The sequence below is a fragment of the Danio rerio genome, chromosome 12, assembly GCF_052040795.2.
Source record: "Danio rerio strain M-AB ecotype USA chromosome 12, GRCz13ab, whole genome shotgun sequence".
In the NCBI taxonomy this organism is placed as follows: Eukaryota; Metazoa; Chordata; class Actinopteri; order Cypriniformes; family Danionidae; genus Danio; species Danio rerio.
This window is the reverse complement of record NC_141032.1, coordinates 10,606,133-10,627,946: the sequence shown is the minus strand read 5'-3', so window position 1 is coordinate 10,627,946 and position 21,814 is coordinate 10,606,133. Positions and strand designations below refer to the sequence as shown.

At 36.5% G+C, this 21,814-nt stretch overlaps 1 protein-coding gene and 1 long non-coding RNA gene across 6 annotated transcripts in view; one reads left to right on the top strand and one right to left on the bottom strand.

The window, feature by feature from the left end:
- Window positions 1-21,814, top strand: part of ngfrb (nerve growth factor receptor b) — a 93,878-nt gene that overhangs the window by 27,664 nt on the left and 44,400 nt on the right.
- On the bottom strand, window positions 880-5,428 carry LOC147841286 (uncharacterized). The gene is made up of 3 exons (XR_015503912.1): window positions 3,570-5,428; window positions 1,958-2,386; window positions 880-1,785 (listed from the first exon to the last, which is right to left on the bottom strand). It is a non-coding gene; the product is annotated as an uncharacterized LOC147841286 (long non-coding RNA).

Here is a 21,814-nt window from a genome sequence, read left to right as displayed (position 1 = left end):
GGGAGGGGAGAGACAGTGATAGGGTGCTTTTACATCTGTAGTTTGCTTCATTTGGTCCGGACCAAGGGCAACAAATAACACATTGTAGCATTTTCTGCCGTCTTTGGGTCGTTTTCACAAAACACTGCTGGCTTTGGTCCAAGCAGATGAAAAGAAACAAAATGCAGTCATCTGACAAAATCCACATCACTCATTGGCCAGACGTTGTTAAACATAGTTCCTAAACTACTTACTGATTGGTCAGAATTCACATGCGGGAAAATGCCAATGGAACTCCCGCAAGTAAACAAACCGGCAGACACAAAATGTCGCTTTTGACTATGGAGGAATGACTGCGCTGGCTGATTGTATCCCTGCTCATAGTATACTATGTAGGTTGTATACATCACTTTAGACAAACTATACATTTTGAGAATGAAGCACGGCCGTGGCTGGAAAACAATCTTTTAATGTATCGCACGTCATTCAGGAGGAGGTGTGAATTAATTTATCTAAACTGCGACATGGTCATCTTGCGAAAATATTACCAACGATCCATCAGGTAATGTTTTTCCCTCTCTCTCTTTCTGTTGGTAAAGCGATGTCAACAAATGTTTTCCCTCCATATCCCATAATGCACAGCGCATTGGCCTACGGCAGCTGGATTAGTCTAAAAGGCGCAGTACTTTTTGCAGTTGGGTCTGTTTTAGTTCAGATCATATTATCACTACAAACAAACCGCTCCAGGTCTCGGTCTCGGTACGCTTTATTGGTCCGCACTCGAGTACGATTGCTGCATTCACATCTGCCCAAACGAACCGCACCAAGAGGGAAAACGAACTCTAGTGTGATTCAACCGAACTAAATAAGGCAGGTGGGAAAGCACCCATAGAGCCAATTCAGTGGATGGGGATGTTTGGGAGGCCATGATGGGTGAGGGCTGATGGAGGGAATTTGGCCAGGACAAGGATACTACACCCCTACTCTTTACAAGAAGTGCCATAGGATTTTTAATGACCACAGATGGCTCAGCATCTCATCCGAAAGACAAAAAAGGGTGGCCTACTACATTATCATATTTTAAACTTTAGTTCATGTGTAATGTAGCTATGCAAACATAAAAAACATCTCTAAATGTATTACGCCTAAATTTCCTGGTGACGCTTCCTGGTGACGTAGAGCCAATCCGTAAACCACATCACATTATGTTAGCTGACCAATCAGAGCCTGTTGTGGGCGGGCTTTCGGTAGAACTAGGAAATATGATTATTGGTTTCATGTTAGCCAAGTAGCTGTATATGTGTTAAGGAAGATACATAAAAAAAAACGTGATTTTTTTTGCGAATGAAGCATGAGTACACATTATTTTGCACCCCATAAACTCAACAAAACCTTAAAAATACACTCTGGACCACCCCTTTATAACAGAAAATGAAACCCTTAAGAATAACTAAAATGATTACTTATTCTCAGAGTAATATTTTTACTTTAAGCCAGCAGTTTTCATGTCATGAATAAAGGTACCACTTATGTGCTTTCAGTCTTTATGTATTTCTAATGTGAGTTTGATGGCCATCTTGCGTGACATGTATAGCCATACTGAAAAAAACAACAGTTGATCTTATTATCAAAAAATAAACTAGCAATAACATAGACTATCGTATTTATTATGGTTTAATTCAAACAACAACTTTACTTGGATTTTGATTGTAAGTCGAACCAAAGTAATTCAATGAATTTTTCATCTCTAAAAAGAGCGGCTCGTGGCGCAGTGGTCAGCAATGTTGCCTCACAGCATAATAGTTGCTGGTTTAGGCCGGGGTCATTTCTGTGTGAAGTTCGTATATTCTCTCCGTGTTCGTGTGGGTTTCCTATGGTTTTTCCTCCGGGTGATCCGACTTCACCCACAAGTCCAAAAACTTGCGCTTCTGGAAGAAATAACAAAACAGAAGAGTGGCGGGAGATGGGTCTGAAATACGGGAGACTCCCGGGAAAAACGGGAGTGTTTGCAGGTATAATGCGGGTATAATATGGGTGTTTCCCAGTGATGGGTTGCAGCTGTAAGGGCATCTGCTGCTTAAAACATATGCTGGATACGTTGACGGTTCATTACGCTGTGACAGCCTCAGAAAGAAACTAAGCCGAATGAAAATGAATAAATGAATGAATACATGAAATACAACCATATATTGAAAGCAAAGTTATTTTTTGTTTTGATTAGAAATAATAAGTTTAAATAGGTAGAAAAGTAAAAAGTTAACAATAACTTGAAATATCACACACACACACACTGAAAACAAATTACACTTTAAATCAACTTTAGAAAATCACTGTAATCTGTTATGTCTAATTTGTTTAGTTTATAAATGAAAACAAATTGCTTAGTATAATTAAACTTTGGTTCAGACTATACCAGGGTTTTTCAAAGTCTAAGACAGTGGGCCTCCCTTTTGACACAACTTATCCATTGGCGCCCCCCTCCTCCCAAACACGCACACACACACGCACACACACACACACACACACACACACACACACACATACATATATATATATATATATATATATATATATATATATATATATATATATATATATATATATATATATATATATATATATATATATATATATATAAAGACACAGACAGATGTCAGACTGTTAACTCACTTTTATCATCATTTGCATGAAAGTGCAATTATTTACAGAGTAATAACAAGTATTTTAATATAACGTTTTTAAAACTAGGATGATGGTTCAATATGAATAGAACAGATCCAAGAACTGTCCATCCCAGTCAAAACAGTCGAAGTTTAGCCTGTCTGCTGTCATTAGCCAAAATATTTTGACAAACCACACATAAAGGTCGTGGTTCATCAGCTGGTCCTGTCCACATAAATCCTAAACTCCAATACTGATCATCATATCGTCGTCTTTTGGGTTTAAGCCCTGAAATTGAAGGCTTTTGTGGCGAGGGGGTATGACCGAGAGCCGTGGGAACGGAGTGAGGCCACCGCGTAAGTGGATATACCTGCGGTGCGCACCTGCCTCAGATCCCACGGAAGGAGCTCTGGATCATAAAAGGAGGAACGAGGGCAGAGGAACCCGAGAGAGGACCGGGCCCGGACATATTTTACTTTTGCTTTCAGTTTGACGGCGGTCTCCGTGAGGAGCTGCCGTCCGTTTGTTCTGGTTTAGACGGTTATTAATAAATCATTTTAAAACTGCGTCGGTTCTCCGCCTCCTTCTTCCCGGCGGCCAAAGGGCCGTGAACTTCATTACAGCTTTGAATCGGGGGGTCTCAGAAACCGACCCATTGTATTAGCAGGCATATACCTGTATTGGCGGGCTTGCCAAACAGAAGCGAATTCACAGCTATGGCCTTCTGGGTTAAAAAGATTTTCTTATATTTGATGTATTATTTTTTTTTGCTTTGTTTAATTAAAACGTTTAAATATAATAAAAAACACATATAATAATTAAACTTAATAAGTCTATTTTTATTATATAATATTTTTTCCCGCGCCTCCCCTGACATGCTCTGGCGCCCCCCAGGGGAGGCGCGCCTCACACTTTGAAAACCCCTGGACTATACCATTTAATTTAAATCACAAATATATTTTGTGGTAGGACAACATGGTGGCTGAGTGTTTAGCACTGTCGCCTCACAGCAAAAGGACGCTGGTTCGAATCCTGGCTGGATCAGTTGTCATTTTTGTGTGAAGTTTACATGTTCTCTCCATTTTCGCATGGGTTTTCTTCAGGTTCTCCAGTTTCCCTTAGAGTCAGAAGACATGCTGAATTGAATAAACTAATGTAATGTTTAAATAATAAATAATGAATGTGTTTGGGTGTTATCCAGTACTAGGGTTGCGGCTGGAAGAGAATCTGCTGCATAAAACATATGCTGGAATAGTTGGCTAATTATTCTGCTGTGGCTAACTCTGAAATAGAGACTAAGCTGAACGAAAATGAATGAATATATTGTGGTCAAGAAAAAATAATGACATTAACACAAAGTAAAAATACTGTTTAATATAGAGGCACTAAATATATCTTATATTTCAGTACAAAGCAGAAAACATTTTTATAGATTAATCGAGATGCTTAGACAATCTAGGAAATTGTAAAAGTTGAAAGTTTCATTACAAGCTCTTTACACATTGACTAATCAACTGGGTTAAAAAGTTACCTTATTTTTAACAATAGTATAAAGTTAAACAATACATAAATATAAGTAGAGCTTTTTACAGTGTATTTTTTTGTGTAGTTTCATGTTTATTAGTTATCACAAAAAAGTACACTGTACAGTCTGTTTCATTTGTAGTGCGGGCTATAACATAAAGTGTTATCAAAAAGTGATTAATACTTCTTAAAAGTTTTAAAATACTCTAAATTCGAACATTTTTAAGTACATTGACCAGCGCAACACAGCAATATTGACTCAACCATTAGTGTGGGTTTGGGTCTTTAAAAAGCAACAACAACTGTGTTTACAGCTGATTCAGTAAAGCAGATAAGCCAGTTAGCTTCTGTTTAATGTTATTGCCTGTAGCCTGCAGGAAGATTTTCAGGTTTTACCTTAATCTGTTTTCTGTTATTTGCTGTTGTCAAATACAGTCCTCCATTAGTGGACTGCAGAAGAATTCATGACTCTTTCGTTCCGATGTTTATCTTGTGACTGGTGCTCTTCATTTTGGGATTTCATCTCAGATGTGAAGTGAATTTGCAGTGGGTGAACAAGTGCAAAAGTTTTTTTTAATTTTTTTTATTGGTAACAGTACCTCGATTTCCATTCTAAAATTTAGTAAATTTTTGTACAAAATAAAAATGAATACATTTTTAAATGTGACCAGAGATAGGATTCTCTGCCTAAGCCCAGACTTGACCCGACCTTCTTGCCATTATCTTTGGGCCAGGTTGGGCCAGACCGTGAACAAGCATTTGTTTTGTTTGTTTTTTGTTTTGTTGTTTTTTACTTAATTAGTCTAATTAGGTGAAGGGTTAGGCCATAATTAGAAATATAATACGAAAATTTTACCAAAGTCGGTCTTAGCACCATTTGTGTAGATCTACAAAGTTGCACAACTCACAATGCACATCATGCACAGCAACGCTTTAGCTCCTGCAACAGCATCTCCTTCACTGGCACACATTCACACCGAACTCACAAGCAGAGATAAAGCAGTGCATGCGCAGCACTTATGTGCAGTAGAGCAGAAACAGTGCATACAAATCTGTGGATCTTATCGATGCATTTATTGGGTAGAATTGATACTTTTTTATTGTCATTCAATGACCTATAGTGCCAAAATGATTGCAGCACTACTGCTTCAGCTCTGCTCATGCTTTGCACTGATGTGCTGCTTCTGCGCGCAAAGCTCTAATCTGTTAACATGGATGCCACGTGAATGCCAGCTCGCATGTGCAGTGTTAAAGTGGTGATAGCAAAAAAAAAAAAAAAAACAGGGACTTGCATGATGAACAGACACATGAAGCAGGCATACCATAGCAGAACGGATGATAGTCAGCCTTCAATAGCCTCTTTCACACAGTGATACCTGTAAATATCTGGAAATTTTCCGCAACGACTTTACCGGTAAATTAAAAAAACGTGCTGTCCACACAGACGGGAACGTTACAGAATTTTTCTGGAAAAGACCATTAACACATCCATTCCAAAATACCAGTAAATTCTGACATCATTAACCAGAAATGGCCTTTAAACGGTTGCGCTTGTATTTGTAAACATTTGACTACATTACAACCTTTGTGGATGGATCAGTGTTGTGAACAACTTTGTTGAAAGCATAGAGAAACACTTCGCATGTCGAGATGTTCATAATAAATATGTCTGCTGGTGCTCACCAGCTGCTTTACATGCACACGCGTCAGCGCTTGAAGGTAAACAAATAACGGTTTATCATTAGCATTTTATCAATAATTATTTACACAGGCATTAAGAAGGAACATAGAAATGTTATCTGACCAACATCAAGCAGCTAAATGTGTCAGGGTCCAGGAAAACATTCCCAGGCTTTTATTCTCACAAACCGTGTGGACGTGAATGTGTCTGAGTGTTTTGATTGGCTAAAGTAGGCGTCTCACGTCAGCACGTTTTAGACGTGAATGCGCTCTTTCCGGCAATCTTCCTTCTGCGTTCACACAGCGCAGCATTCCTGCAAATTAAGAGAGTTAAAAAAGAACCATTTCATTCAGCAACCTTTAATATATATTTAAAGTATAATACATTTCCTTTTATTTGCAAGTGTTTATAAAATTTAAATTTGCACTAAAGTATAGTCTTTTAAACTATTATTTGTGTAATTAACAAAGTAATCTAAAGTCTACATCTTGTAAAATGAAGAGTTATGTAGTTTAGGTTATAAGTTTGCCAAAACTCAGTAGAATTTTTAAAACTAAATAGTTGTTGGTGTGATGTTAAAGTTTATAATAGTAACTCTGAAATCCAATCCAAATACACTTTAAATGTAAAGCTGCGCTTGTATCAAATCATGGAAACAGATCAGAGCTCTGAGGTCCTGCAGTGAATCAAGCGATTGTTTCTATTCACTGCAATCCATGTATAGTAAACGGCAAGTTGACACATTAACACATTCATTTTGGCAAAGTAGGAAATTCTTTGTAGCCTCTCGATGAATATGACCTCACACAAGCTGCATTCACAGCTAAAGTAAGAATCATCAATAGTGTTAAATGAACAAATTATCATAGACATGTCAAGCTCCTTTAGGTTAGTGTTTGGCCATGGTATTTGGCCCCAAAATTCTTAACTACGTTGTTCAAAAATAATTGAAATATATTTTTTCAAATGTTTTTAATGTATACAAGCTGAAATCCTGCAGTTTTGCACCTTCCAAAATCTTCTAAATTAGCATAAAATATCTTTTTCTGTGTAGATTAAGGGTGCCCAAACTCAGTCCTGGAGGACCGGTCATTCATTCATTCATTCATTCATTCATTCATTCATTCATTCATTCATTCATTCATTCATTCACTTTCTTTCTCATTTTCACACACATACACTATGGATTATTTAGGTTAACCAATTCACCTATACCATATGTTTTTGGACTTGTGGGGGAAAACGGAGCACCAAGAGGAAACCCACGCGAACACGGGGAGCACGTACTGGCCATAGGGAGCACTGGGACATTTCCTGGTGGCCTGACTGTCAATCAGGCCTGCCACCGTGAGTCTGGCCTGCCACACTCAAAAACGGCCCCGCCCTCTCAACCCTTTACCCCCCCCCTTCATTCATTCATTCATTCATTTATTCGTTCATTCATTCATTCACTTTCTTTTCGGCTTTGTCGCTTTATTGATCTGGGGTCACCACGCCAACTTGTCTAGCATATGTTTTACGCAGTGGATGCCCTTCCAGCTGCAACTTAACACACTTGGAAACATCCATACACACTCATACATTAAGGACAATTTAGTTTACCCTATTTATTTGTACCACGTGCCTTTGGACTTGTTGGCAAAAGCAGAGAACCCGAACGAAACCCACACGAACACGAGGAGAACATGCAAACTCCACACAGAAATGCCAACTGACCCAGCCGGGACTCAAACCAGTGACCTTCTTGCTGTGAGGCTGTTGTGCTGCCCATTGCGCCACAGTGCTGCACCCGGAGGGCCGGTATACTGCATATTTTAGTTCCAACCCCAATTAAACACACCTGAAGCAGGTAATCAAGCTGTTTTTAGGTATACTTGAAAACTTCCTGGTTGGTGTGTTGACTTTAGTTGGAGCTAAACTATGCAGGACAATGGTCCTTCAAGACTGAGTTTGGGCACCCCTGGTGTAGATTGTTAATAAATTGTATTTATATTAATACAAGAGACTGTACTGATTATTTAATTGCGTAAAATTTGTGTAAATTTGAGTGAATAAATATAATTTAAAGGCAGAAGACAAAATTATACACACTGTAAAAAATGCTGGTTCCACATAATTGATTTGTTTGGGGACAACATGAAGGAATTAAGTTAAACTATTATTTATTCATTCATTCATTTATTCATATTCTTTTCAGCTTAGTCTCTTTATTAATCTGTGGTCGCCACAGCAGAATGAACTGCCATCTTATCCAGCATAAGTTTTACGCAGCGTATGCCCTTCCAGCTGCAACCCATCACTGGGGAAATACCAATAGACTCTCATTCACACACATACGCTACGGATAACTTACCTTACCCAATTCACCTACAGTATACCGCATGTGTTTAGATTTGTTTAGCACCCAGAGGAAACTCCATGCTACCTCCACACAGAAATGCAGACTGACCCAGCCAAGGCTCGAACTAACAACCTTCTTGCTGTGAGAAAAACTATTAGTTTTGAGAAATGTAAGTGAATTGAACATAAAACAGTTAAGTTTTCAAGAAGGTCGCTGGTTCGAGCCTCGGCTGGGTCAGTTGGCATTTCTGTGTAGAGTTTGCATGTTCTACCTGCGTTCGCGTGGGTTTCCTCTGGGTGCTCTGGTGACCCCCACAGTCCAAAGACATGCGGGACAGGCAAATTGGGTAGAATAAATTACCCGGAGTGTATGAGTGTGAATGAGTGTGTGTTGATGTTTCCCAGAGATGGGTTGCGGCTGGAAGAGCATGCGCTGCGTAAAAACGTGCTGAATGGGTTTGTGATTCTTGCCGCTGTGGCGAACCCAAATTGGTGAAGGGACTGAGCCGAAAAGAAAATGAATGAATGTTTGAACAAACAGCAAACATAATTTTTTGAGTTTATAGTTTGCTAATAATTAATAATCTGATCAGTTAAAGATCAACCGTATCTGATTTTGTGTATGTAATATTGTTCATTGTTGTGTGGGAAGTAGATGACAGGGTCGGCGATATCAGGTACGTAATATACTTTTATTTTTTAAAATGCACAACACGTGTAGCAGTTGTGGTGTGTGTGTGCTCTCTCCTCTCCCCGGCTGCTCCTTCTCTTCTCCTTAAGAAGGGTGTCTCTCCGGCTCAATCACTAGAATAAACAGGTGTTATGTATTATATCTGATTGGCCTGCTGATTAGCTGCCGGGCTCTGAGCATGCTCTCCCCCCTCATTGGGTGTTCGATCATGCTTACCTCTCCACAGTGTATTTTTAAAAAATGTGTGTATTGTGAATCTGATGATGCACTGTTTAATATTTATCATTATGGATCAGTCTGAATACATTGATGTAAGTCATAACAATTCTTAATTTTTTTGCTTAACACAGTTTTTTTTTTTAGCTTTTTTTGACAACTTAATTGTGTTTTGTTCAGTCAACTTAAAATTGTAAAACCTATCAAGTTAACTTAATGGATTTGTGTTCAGATGAGATGAATAGTGATGGTGTAGAACCCAGCAATTTTTACAGTAGACAAAAAAGCATTTAACAGTTACATACAATTTCAGGGTTTTCTATCATTAATAAAACAATATTTTACATTTGTACTTGAGACCTTGAGGAGATGCAGAGAGGAGTTGACCATGATGACTGGGTTCGAGCCCAGTTAAGAACGGTTCCAGAAAGCGGGTAAGACAAAACAGAAGCTAAAAAATAAAATAAACAAGTAAATAACAGGTTGAGAATGTGGGAAAATCTGAAAACGTGGTAAATACCAGTTGAGGGCTTTTCTTTTTCTTGATTGCTTCTTAAAACTGTTGGTTGGGTTTAGGGAAGGGGGTAGGCGGGTCAATCTGTGCTTTTAAAACACTATTGGTTGGGTTTAGGGAAGGAGGAGTGTGGGTCAGTTCATTGGTCAGTTAGTCAGTCAGTCAGTCAGTTGACAGCAGCCTCTAGTGGATTTACACAAGAAGAGCAGGCGTGAATGGCTCTTGCGAGAGAAATTTGAGATCTGAAATAGTGTACACTGCGGCCTCTGGTGGATTTGCGAATACAAAAACTGCAAAAAACTTACCTCCTGGGACGTATTTGACGCTCTCCATAAATGCATAATATTGCCCATTTTGTCTGACCACGTGTTTTCAGTATCTAAATGTGTATCTAAAACTCTAAATATCTTTCTGCATCTAAATGTATTTTCAGTCTCATAAGACGTGAGGATTGGAGATCATAGTTCTCTAGTGGTGTAATCTAAAATAACCAATTACGTATTTTGCAGTCAGCCGAGGTTTCTGTTTTTGGAAATTGCTTTACAGAAGCTATTGATATAACATGACCTCAGCATTTTATAGTACTAATGTTAATTGACACATTCACTGTACTGATAAAAAACAACCCCCACACATTGGTTGTCTGTCATAATGCACAGACATGCATTATTGATGGCTTGCATTATGCTAATGGAACTGAAAGGGCAGAGATCAGGAGGAGAGTAGACTCACAGGGAGCACGGCTGAGTGGACGGGATTTCATCTGCAGGAAATGCCCAGATTACCCATCTTAGACAACAAAATAAAGCCCCGATAACTGGCCCCCAGAAGCCAACGCATTACCCCCCTTGTCATTAGGGCCATTAGCAGCTCCGGCACACTGGGGAATCCATAATGTGCAACTCACACAAAGCACAGAAAGCACACAATATCATTTCACCCGCTTTGATGGATAGATCCGTGGATAACTATGGCATTAGCGTGTTATCTTTCTCTCTGTCTCACCGTCTGGTCACTGCTTCCATGAATATCCTGCCAGTGGCGTACACTGAAGCACTTGATATGGTATGGGATACTGGAGCAATGTGCTACAAAGGGGACTAGACACAATGCTTGTGTTGTCTCTCTCACACACACACACACATACACACACACACACACACACACGAATGGACGAAATAGCTTCCTGAATAATTTAGTGATAGCAAGACCTCTATCTTCTAATATATCTGAATAGGATAGATAGAAGATGGTAACGCAATACCACAAGCATACTGCATTTCAATATTTGTTTTCTCCAATCTTTATAATAATGACATCATAATTATTCTTGTAGTTATTTATGGCACAAAAAAAATGATATATGGCTCTTTTGTTAACCTCATAAAACAAAATGGTGGCACTAATTTACCCAGTGTACGTACTTCCAAAAAATAGGTGTCTAAGTCTTAAGCTTCTTTTCACACCGCATACGCAAGCAGGGCATAAGCAGTGCATGTTTTTTCGGCATTGTTAACAGATTGGAGATCCTTTGCTGGGTCTATTTATGCGACGCTGCTTACACTAAATCAAAGTGACATTGCATTAATAATGGCCAAAACACATTGAATGACTGTAAAAAGAAGCAATTTTACACAGTAAGTGCATTGATAATATACACTATTTTTCATATAGTCAATCAAATCAAATCATTGATCTAGCCTGTGCAGATCACTGGAAAACTACACATATGCTACTCTAGCGAACTACATCTCCCAGAACTCTTTGCACTCATCGACTTCTGCCACAGCTGACAATAATCCGGACACACACACAATCCAGCTGAAAGTCATCATGGACTGATTATCTGGACTGCATATTTACCTCTCATACACGCACACTTTGCTGAGTCTTGTTTTTTTTTCTGTAGCATTACGAAGCACTTTACTGGTCTTATCATTCTGTGTTTTGATCATTGTCTGGTTTGCCGTTGATGTTATTTTGCTGCCTGTACTGACCATTCGCTTTATTCTGACTATGCTTCTTGATTACCTTTGTGATTCTGTTTGTACCTGTTTGACCATTGCCTGTCTGACCATTCTCTCTTTAAACTGCATATTGATCCTCATATCCATTGTCCAGCGTCTCTACTCAACAATTTGTTTGGCCCCAAAACTAAATTTTTTTTTGTATTAGTTTTGCTTATGTTGCGTGCTAGTTTAATCATGCATAAATGTTGTTATGACTATATTTGTATATAGTGGTGGGCTGTTATCGGCATTAATGTGCTGCATTAACATGAGACTCTTATTGTGCGATTAAAAAATAAAATATCGCTGTTAATCTATTCTCAAAGTTGGGTAGGGAGCTGGGTCTATTCTAAACAAGCTATGATGACTTTCACCTTGATATTGTAGCACGGATGTATACCTGACCATTGACTAAAAAGTGCCCTTCTGAATCTAATCAGCAGGATGCCCTTCTGAATCTTTCACTTACTATGTTTACATGGACATCTGTAGTCTAGGTATATATATATAAGTAAGGTGTTTATGTGAAGTGCTTTTATGTAAGAGTTTCCTGTAATTTTAAGTGACTTAAACTGCAGTTCGACAGTTTCACTTTCACTCATGAACATTACCTCCCGTGACAAACTGGGGTATTAGACGCAATTAAGGAGTAAGGACTGGTGAGAGTGTTATTGAATTAAATAACGCACGCCAAATGGAAAGAAATTAAAACTTTTTTTAATTTTGCGGTGTGTGTGTGTGTGCGGTCCTTTACTGACAGTCGCGTGTGTCGATTTTGTTGGAAAATATGGTACATTTTCCGACAAATAAATGGTATATATATGGTTAAAAGTCCTACATGACGGTAGTTTGATTGCAGTGTTTACTTCAATAAAGCCACTAATATCTGCATACTATACTTGCCTTAATCACATTTCTGTTAGGTTTAGTTATGACTTTAGTCAGACTAAGGTGATCAAAAATCGCTGTTTGGAGCTTATGTAGGCCTACAGTTCAAAATTTATGTTTAACTGAATTAACAGTTAGTAAACACAAGTACATCTTTTTAAACATCATTTATTTTCATCGCCAATTATCATAGTGGAACAGTTTCTCAAGCAGTTTATGAAGCATTTTGGAAACAGGAGATGAGCCCCTGGTCTATATATATATATATGGCTGATTCCAGCGTTATGGACGTGACATTTGCAGTAAAAAAATGAAACGTATATACTCAGAGAAGGTATATGTTAACAGTATATTGAAATATATGTTTATATTTTTCTTACCCCTTAACCATGGAGTTCAGGCATCAAAAAAATATCAGTATATGCAGGTGTTTTATATTTAAAATGACGGCAAAATGAATGCGTTACGGACGTGACAAAAAAAAGACATGAGTTTTGTGAGTTGACATACTTTGTGAAAATTCTGTGAATAAAAATGCAGAAGCCAAAAAAATATATAACAGTCAAAAGGATAAGGGTTGGCTCTGCATGTGACATATATAATTCATTTTATTTACTTTTTCATTTTTGCATTAATGAGGAAAAACTATCGTTACGGACGTGACTTGTCTTCGTTACGGACGTGACTGCTCTGAAATTCACAGTTGACACATCATAAAAATCAGATAAATGCTTTCAAAACTTGACCAAAGACCTATTTGTGGATATCTGTTGGGAGTGTAAACCAATAAACTTTAACCTCTGAGACATCTGAATGGTAAGGTTGCACAATTAATCAAACTTAAATGGAGAACACCTTGTTATATTTAATTCGTAATGTGTGTTGTTAAAGGTTAACGCACGTTCGAATGTTCAAAACTCAATTCGGAAACAATGTTGCATGCTAACATAGTGCTTTTATACTCTGAATAATATAGAATTAATAATAAACATAATCAGCTATAATAGGCCTATGTTTATCGGGCTCCTAAAGTTAGTGTTTCCAGACAAACTTGAAATAAATCATTGACCGACTGTTGCGCAAGACCGTGTCTACGTGGAGAATATTTAAAATCTTTTGTCACAGATATGGCAACATTATATTTGACAGTTTTTTTTTAGTTTATTCTGGTTAATATGTTAGTTGATGGAATAAATAGTTTAATTTCTCCACTCGCGCTTGCTTTCTTTTTCTCGTCGGCAGTCACTTCAGGAGAGGTTGCAAAAAGTTCATAGAGGACCAGGGTGAGAGAGAAGACTTTATTATGAAAGGTTTGTGTAGGCTATGTTAAACAAGCCTAGAAAATAGTCATTGGTTGTAGGCATGTGCGATGGATGACTATAATGTTTATATTTTTAGGCTATAGTTCATAACCATTGTGTAAAATATTAAATTAAATATTTACAGCTGCAGGTCCTATCGATTTTCTAACAAATTTAATACTCCTATGATGTAGTTAAAGCTTAGATCAATATCAAGATTTTATTCTTATTTTGCCGCCTGTAAAATAATTTTAATAAGCACTCAAGTGCATTTGCCGGGTGCTGGAAATCTTTGAAAATGTTTTCATTTTAATGTAGGCCTGTTTTCAAGCTTTGAAAGTGCTTAGATTTTGGATAAAAGGCTTGGAAAAGAAATTGTGTCGCTTTCATAATTTATCTTTATAAATAGTTATTTAATTAATAAATTAAAAAATATATTTATGCTCTGCATGAAATAAAAGCTCCGCTGTGGCCTGACCCGCGGCGTGCGCATTTTGAGCAGTGGGGAAAGTCCAAATGCATGGAGGTTATTGATTATGCGCACTGCGCGCCTCGCGTTGTCATTGCGCGCTTTGTGCGCTCCAGAGGAAAAGCATGTTACCTCAGTGGCGTCTTTCATTCTTCAATCAAATGAAAGCAGAGGCGAGGTTTCCTTAGAGGTGACAGCAGTGTATTGTCAAGATGACTACGGCGAACTTTTTAATGACGGAATAAAGCTGTGGTCGCTGTTTTAAGTCATCAAGTTGTAAGACTTTACAAATCTTGAATTTCATAATGTTATTTAAAAAAATTCAATTATAAAAACATTGACAGCAACACTCGCGCACAGCTGATTCAGTTGTTACCTATAGTGACATTCAAAAGAGCACCGCGCTTCTTTTTTCTTGTCAACATAAAATGCATTGCGGTGCGCCTCACGTCTCTGGAATGAAAAAGCGCGTTCGTTGTTATCGGCTTCTATGAGCAACACATATCCCAGCCGGCATTTCAACGGTGATTCAACGTTGAATCAACGTCAGGTCTATGGTTGGATCAACGTTGAATTACCTTTCGATTTTGCAAATTGGATCAACGTTTATATAGTGACGTTGTTACACCGTCGGACCACCACCGGTGATTCACCGTTGAAATCACAACGTCGTTTCACTCTTACCTTCTTCATGGGTGAATTGTGGTCGTTTTGTAGACATTGAATGAAGGTTGAATTACCTTTCGATTTTGCAAATTGGATCAACGTTGATACCGTGACGTTGTTTCACCGTCATACATTTCAACGTAAGTTAAATAGAAACTACATACAACGCAAAGTCCATAAATATAGCAAACACTAATAAAAAATACACGACACAAATACACAACTTAGTCTGTGTATCAATTTATTTAATACACACCTCATTATTTCAATTATTCTAAATATACAGCAACATTTACAGCATACATAGTTCATTAAAACCATGCAGGTTACTATACATGCTGTACACTCAAATACAGAAAAAAGGCATACAATTAAATAGTCACTTTTTAATTAGGTTTCATGAATTAAAGTTAATGTTTACTAACATGAACAGAGAACAAATACTTGTACAGCATTTATTAATCATTTAATTAATTGAAATATGTCCCGATGCTATTAAAATCAAAATGTGTGCTTGTTAACATAATGCACTGAGCTGACATGAACTGTACTTTCTTTATATGAAAGATGCTTCATTGCTCTTTGTTCGTGTTAGTAAATACATTGACACTTACTAATACAACCTTATTGTAAAGTGTTACTGTCTTCAGAAAGACAGATACTAACTAAATTAAACTAAGTAACTAAACTACGCTTCAATTCTGTTTACAAAGTTTACAAAATACCCATTTTTAAAGTGGCTGCAGTAAAAATATAAAATAAAAAACATCACTCACAACTAAGAATCACAAGTGAAATACATTACATCTGTTTGAGGTTTTATAGGTTGAGAGAAACACTTGAGGTAAAAGATGGCACTGAGGACAAAGAATCAAGTGTAAAACACTAAATCATCTATATCAGTCTAGCAGTTAAATACATATTTATTTCTCAAACACCAGGTGAGTTTCCTACAAAATCAATAATGAGGTTTGTGAGTTGACATACTTTGTGAAAATTCTGTGAATAAAAATGCAGAAGCCAAAAAAATATATAACAGTCAAAAGGATAAGGGTTGGCTCTGCATGTGACATATTGAACATTATTTCAACGTTCAAAACACATCTGACCTTATTTCAACCATATTTCAACGTTGAAGGTCGGTCGTGTGCCGGCTGGGATGTGTTAACTCGCAGGACAGTAACACGTGCAAACACACGTGCTTCATATGTTTTTGCCAAAGAAGCAAAATGAAAGAAGAATATTCTGGCCACAGTTTAACACAGGAGTTGACGAACCAGCGCTGATCCTGGTCGTCTGTGCTGCCTGGAGCCGCGTCATAAACTCAACTATATTCATGATATTAGTGCAGACTAATTAACAAACCAGCCTTTTTTCCATTTGGAAAATAACAGTTATTAATAGTTCTTATATACATTTTAAATAGCCTACATAGCCTAATCTACAAATCAAACAAAGACAAATATTTTATGATAACTTTGCACCAAACTGATGCTTTCATTTTACAGCTTATAAAACATGTATGCAAATTAATGCAGTATCACGTGTAAATAACAAAATTGTTATATGCTTAGCCTATACTTTACAAAATGTATAGGTTCAAAGCCTTATGGTTCATTGTCATTATCTTTCAGGCAGCGCGCGCGCACATGAACCGCAAGACAGAGGAATAGGTTAATAATCATAATTAAGACATAATCTTTAAACTAATGACTTCTATTAAAAATGTTGACAGGTTTTGTAATATTATAACAGCGGAGCATTAATTGAATGCATTTTTTTCCATAAAGCAATCTATTTGAGGTAGCCTAATATTTAATTGACGGAAAAAACACGATTGGACAAACAGTCTATGCCGGTTCTTAAAAAGGATTCAGTTAAAGTTTTCGTTTTGTAATCTTAATTTGTCATTTAAGTGAAAAAGATCTAGAGAAGGATTTATTCATTTATTTATTTTTTGTTAGTTTATTCAGTTTTTCTATGCTGCTAAAAAAACACTGCTGGTGCATGATGCTCGTTCTGTATGCTGTTCCAACACAATCTCACGGCATGTTAAAATAACCTAAATCAGTATTTTAAAATGCAATATTTAATGTGTCAGACAAAATAGGCACGTCAATATTTTTTTTATTAAATAATATTTTGATATTAATCTGTTAACGGTTAATATTCGGTTAACCAGCGGTTGTTGGTTGGCAAAATGAATCGAAATCAGCATTCCTAGTTTGGCATAAATTGTATCTTAACTATTTGATCTATTATTTGACGGTTAGTTAGCCTATCTACAAATGAAACAAGAAGTGCTTCAACACTAGGTGTTGCATCGCCAAAACACCAAGATTATGCGCCAATTATGGCAATATGTAAAATGTTATGTTCTTTTTATTAGACATTTATTTCTGAAATGTTACTAAAGTGGTTTATAGTTAACTGAAATGTTCAGTTATTGATATAACATATGGATATTATGTAATGTAAGTCAGTAATTGTAATGCAGCATCATAATGAACAAATATGCGCTAGTCATTGGCTTATATTAATAAGGAGTTCAAAAATGGTCACGTCCGTAACGCAAAATTGTGGTTGTTTAGAGCAAAGACCTGAGATGAGTTGGCGATCATAATTAGTATGGACATATTTTGACTTTGTATACAAAGTTTCATTTTATTTGTTATAATATTTATTCCACAATATAAACTTTTTCATTAAATCGTTACGGACGTGACACGTGACCGAAGCTGCGTGATGTCTTAAATATATAGCTCATAAATCAAAAGTGCAATAATGTTATGAAAAAGTAAGGGTAATTATTTATACTACAGACTCCAATCCTTCTGCAGAATGACTACTGTTAACATAAAGCATGGAAAAGGTGAGTCTTTAACCCCTTTTTTGAAAGCACGAAAAGTGGTTGGATGATAATGAAATTTACCATTGCAACAATCCTCATATTTCATGGATAAACAAACCAATTTCCTTAAAAATTCAACAAGAGCACATCATAACAATAAAATATATACCTTAATAAGCAAATTGAAATAGGTTTTGTTATTTTGGTCAAAAGTTTATTTTTTCATGATAAGGTTGACATTTTCATGGAATTGCTCATATATATATATATATATATATATATATATATATATATATATATATATATATATATATAAGGGTGGAGCCGAACCCGAATGCGGTATTCGGAAAGGCACGAATAGCGTGTTTTTACGAATACTTATTTCGAACAAATACTTGAAAAATTATTTGTATTCGAGAGCAAGAAAAACACTATATCAAAAAGCAGCGTTTTCTCATGAGAACACAGTGCATAGAGAGAGAGCGAGTGAGACGCTCAGTCGGAGGGCGGGCGGAGGTGTCTGGCACAATCTTCTCCACAGATACAGACAGAGAAGGCTCGGCTGAGCGAAAAAAAATTCTTATCTGCATCACTATTTTTGTTAAATAGATTTTTGTACCTTAATTGGGTTCCAGATGCAGTTTATAAACTTGTAGCGGAGTTTGATCGGGATCGGGAAGTTTGCAATCGGGTGCTCTGTTTACGCAACGTTAGCTCTGTTAGCGCGGTAATTTAGACAATAGACTGTTGACAGAGTAACATTAACGTTCGTTTATAAAGGTTAAAATGATGCTTGTGCTGTTGTGTCGAATAGTATGCACTTATGGGAGTTATATGGTACGTCTACATTACTGTCTTTTGCAGACAGCAAGATATATGCTATAGGCTAGTTAACCTTAGCATAGCTTCCCGTCACTTTTTATTAACTTGAAACTCCTCAAATACATTTGGGCACCCGAATAGAAAAAGAGTGAGACTGCTTCTGAGCCATTTCTTGGTCCTCCACCAGTCAAAAAAAAAACAAAAAAAAAACATGTTCTTTGTGGAAGAATTGTACAGTCAGTGGAGCTGCAGATAAAACAAACTGATACTGTAACGTTATAATGTGTGCAAAAGTGAAATCGGCAGAGATATTAAACATCTGTCAACATCTCCTATGCATAATCATTCATTTCTTTTCGGCTAAGTTCCTTTATCAATCTGGAGTTGCCACAGTGGAATGAACCACCAATTTATCCAGCATATGATTTACGCAGTGGCTGCCCTTCCAGCTGCTACCCAGCACTGAGAAACATCCATACACTCTCTTTCACACACACACAATAGGGACAATTTAGCTTACCCAATTCACCTGTATTGCATGTGTTTGGACTGTGGGGGAAACCGGAGCACCCGGAGGAAACCCACGCCAACATGGGGAGAACCCAGTCATGGCTCGAACCAGCAACCTTCACTGTGCCACTGCGCAACCTTCTATGTAATGTATTATCACATGCACTAAAAGCATCCTCTCCTGATACTGTCTGTGAACCCCCCACAAGCATCAATCCCCTCAATCAGCACAGCTATGTTCTGCTAAATCCTCCACAAGCACCAAACCATCAACACAGCCACATTCTGCCCCAGCAAGTCAGTTTCAAACATAAAAAACAAAAAAACAAACAAACTTTGTGTCTGTTTTGTGGCAGGCAGATGACAATAGCAGGGCTGTATCTTTTAGTATTATATAGAATACTTTTGTTCTGCCAGATCTCCCAGGCAGGGTTTTATTTAGATTTATTTAGTTAATATTAGTTTTTGGAATTCTGTCCATTGGAAAGAAGTTCTTTCAGAAGAAGAACAGTTTTTTGAAGTATTATTTGTTTTTATTCTGTCTATTCAGTGTCCTTCAACAAGAACGGTGGTGGTGGGGGTTCATAATATTCACAATGGTATTTTATTAGTTGTTGGTTTAACCATGGATGAGATAATGCCTTCTATGTTATTTTCTTTTCAATGACATTTCTTGTCACATGTTCAAAAACAACAGCCAATATTGCATATCTATAATTTATATAATGGGTATAATTAAACAATACTTTCACTATAATGTAAATTAGAATTGTAATAGAAAAATTATAGATTTTTGCGCCATTTTGAATTTTACTCGAATACAAATACAAATACAAATACTTTTCCCCCTCAACAAATACAAATACAAATACAAATACCGGCTGCTCCGCACATCCCTAATATATATATATATATATATATATATATATATATATATATATATATATATATATATATATATATATATATATATATATATATATATATATACTCTGCAAAATCTTTAAAGACATCTGTTAGAAAGCTTATAATCATATCACACCTCAAAAGTGTGTTAAACCTCTAGAGAAACATCATGTATAAGCCTACGGAATTGAAAGCACAGAGTTTACCCTGTCCACCATGTACTCTGTAAACTGGTCTAATCCCAAGGCAGTACAAAGTTCCACTAAACTTTTTGGTTGCTGCAAGCATAAAATCCTGATCAATGCATCATTAAAAGGTTAAAAGGAAATATTATAATGTATATTGAGACGTAATCAATAACAAGTTTAATATAGCACACAATCATTAGGAATATGGACATGTTCAAAAACTGCCACATCATCTCACCAGTTGCCCACTCACAAAAAACACACCACTCAACCAAAGACGAAGCACAATACTTTTTAATTACATATACTGTATTTATAGAACTTGACTTTTCAGGTAAATTATTTGATTTTAATTCAAATGTAACTTTGTTATCCATAAAATCAAATTGTTATTATCATGATCGTTGGTAAAACCATATATATAGCACCTTATTACCATGTAACTGTGTGGTTTATGTGATAATTATGGTAAGCAGCACTAGCCTGAATACATTAAGTTGAAGAACAATGATGAATGTAATTATATTCTATTATTTTTTTTGATATATTTAAAACATCATTAGTAATGAAATTAATTCAATTCAGCCACAAAATCATGGTACAGTAAATCCATGGAACAAGCTTTTATTTGGATCATGTTTCTCCTGTTTAGTAGCACAGTACACTTTCTCCTGGCTTTAAACTAAATCACAGAGACATTTGTGTTCTTTGCTAAATTTAAGACTATTTGCGGTCCCACTTTATATTAAGTGGCCTTAACTAATATGTACTTACACAGAAAATAATAGTTTGTTACAATGTACTTATTGTGTAAATACATGTATTTCTTGTGTACTTATGCTTTATTAAATACCTGTATGTGATTACATCTGTAATTAACTTCTGTAATTACATTTTGTAAATACACTGTTGACCATTCCTTACACCTTAACCCACACAAGTGTTCTCAAATACATTATGAACACAGCAAGTACATTGAATTTATTTTTTTAATGCAAGTACATAGTATTTAAGGACACTTAATATAAAGTGGGACCTTGTTTGCATATAAACAAACCCAAACAGCGATGCTGTTGGATGCGATTTCATGCGATTGGAAAAATAAGTTAGTGTGGTGCAAACAACCAAAACTGTTTAGTTCACTTTAAAGGCTAACCATAATATTGAATAGTTATCGAACAGGTGTTATTGTTTAAGTGAGGAAAAGGTAGTGTCATAAGTAAGGGATAAAGTACTTCCAGGCGGTTGTCATTGCAGAATAAAGCCAATATGCTTATTGTTGTATTGAATATATTCTTCACATATTAGCAGACACAGCCATTGGAATCTTTTTGGCTCGACACTTCCAGTCTTACTCACTTCCATTGATTTTTCGATGTTAAAAGCAGATCGTTAAGCTGTTTGATGTTGCAAACTGATATTTACTAATAATATTTTTTCTGCCTTTTATGTATAGCCATGAACACACTTGTTTTTTTTTGTTGTTGTTGTTTTTGTTGTTTTTGAAGAGCAAGTAGTTTGACCGTTTTCAACCGTTTATTAATCCTTGTAATTTCTTCCATAAACAACTGAATCAGAAGTTTTAAAACAATCGCAAT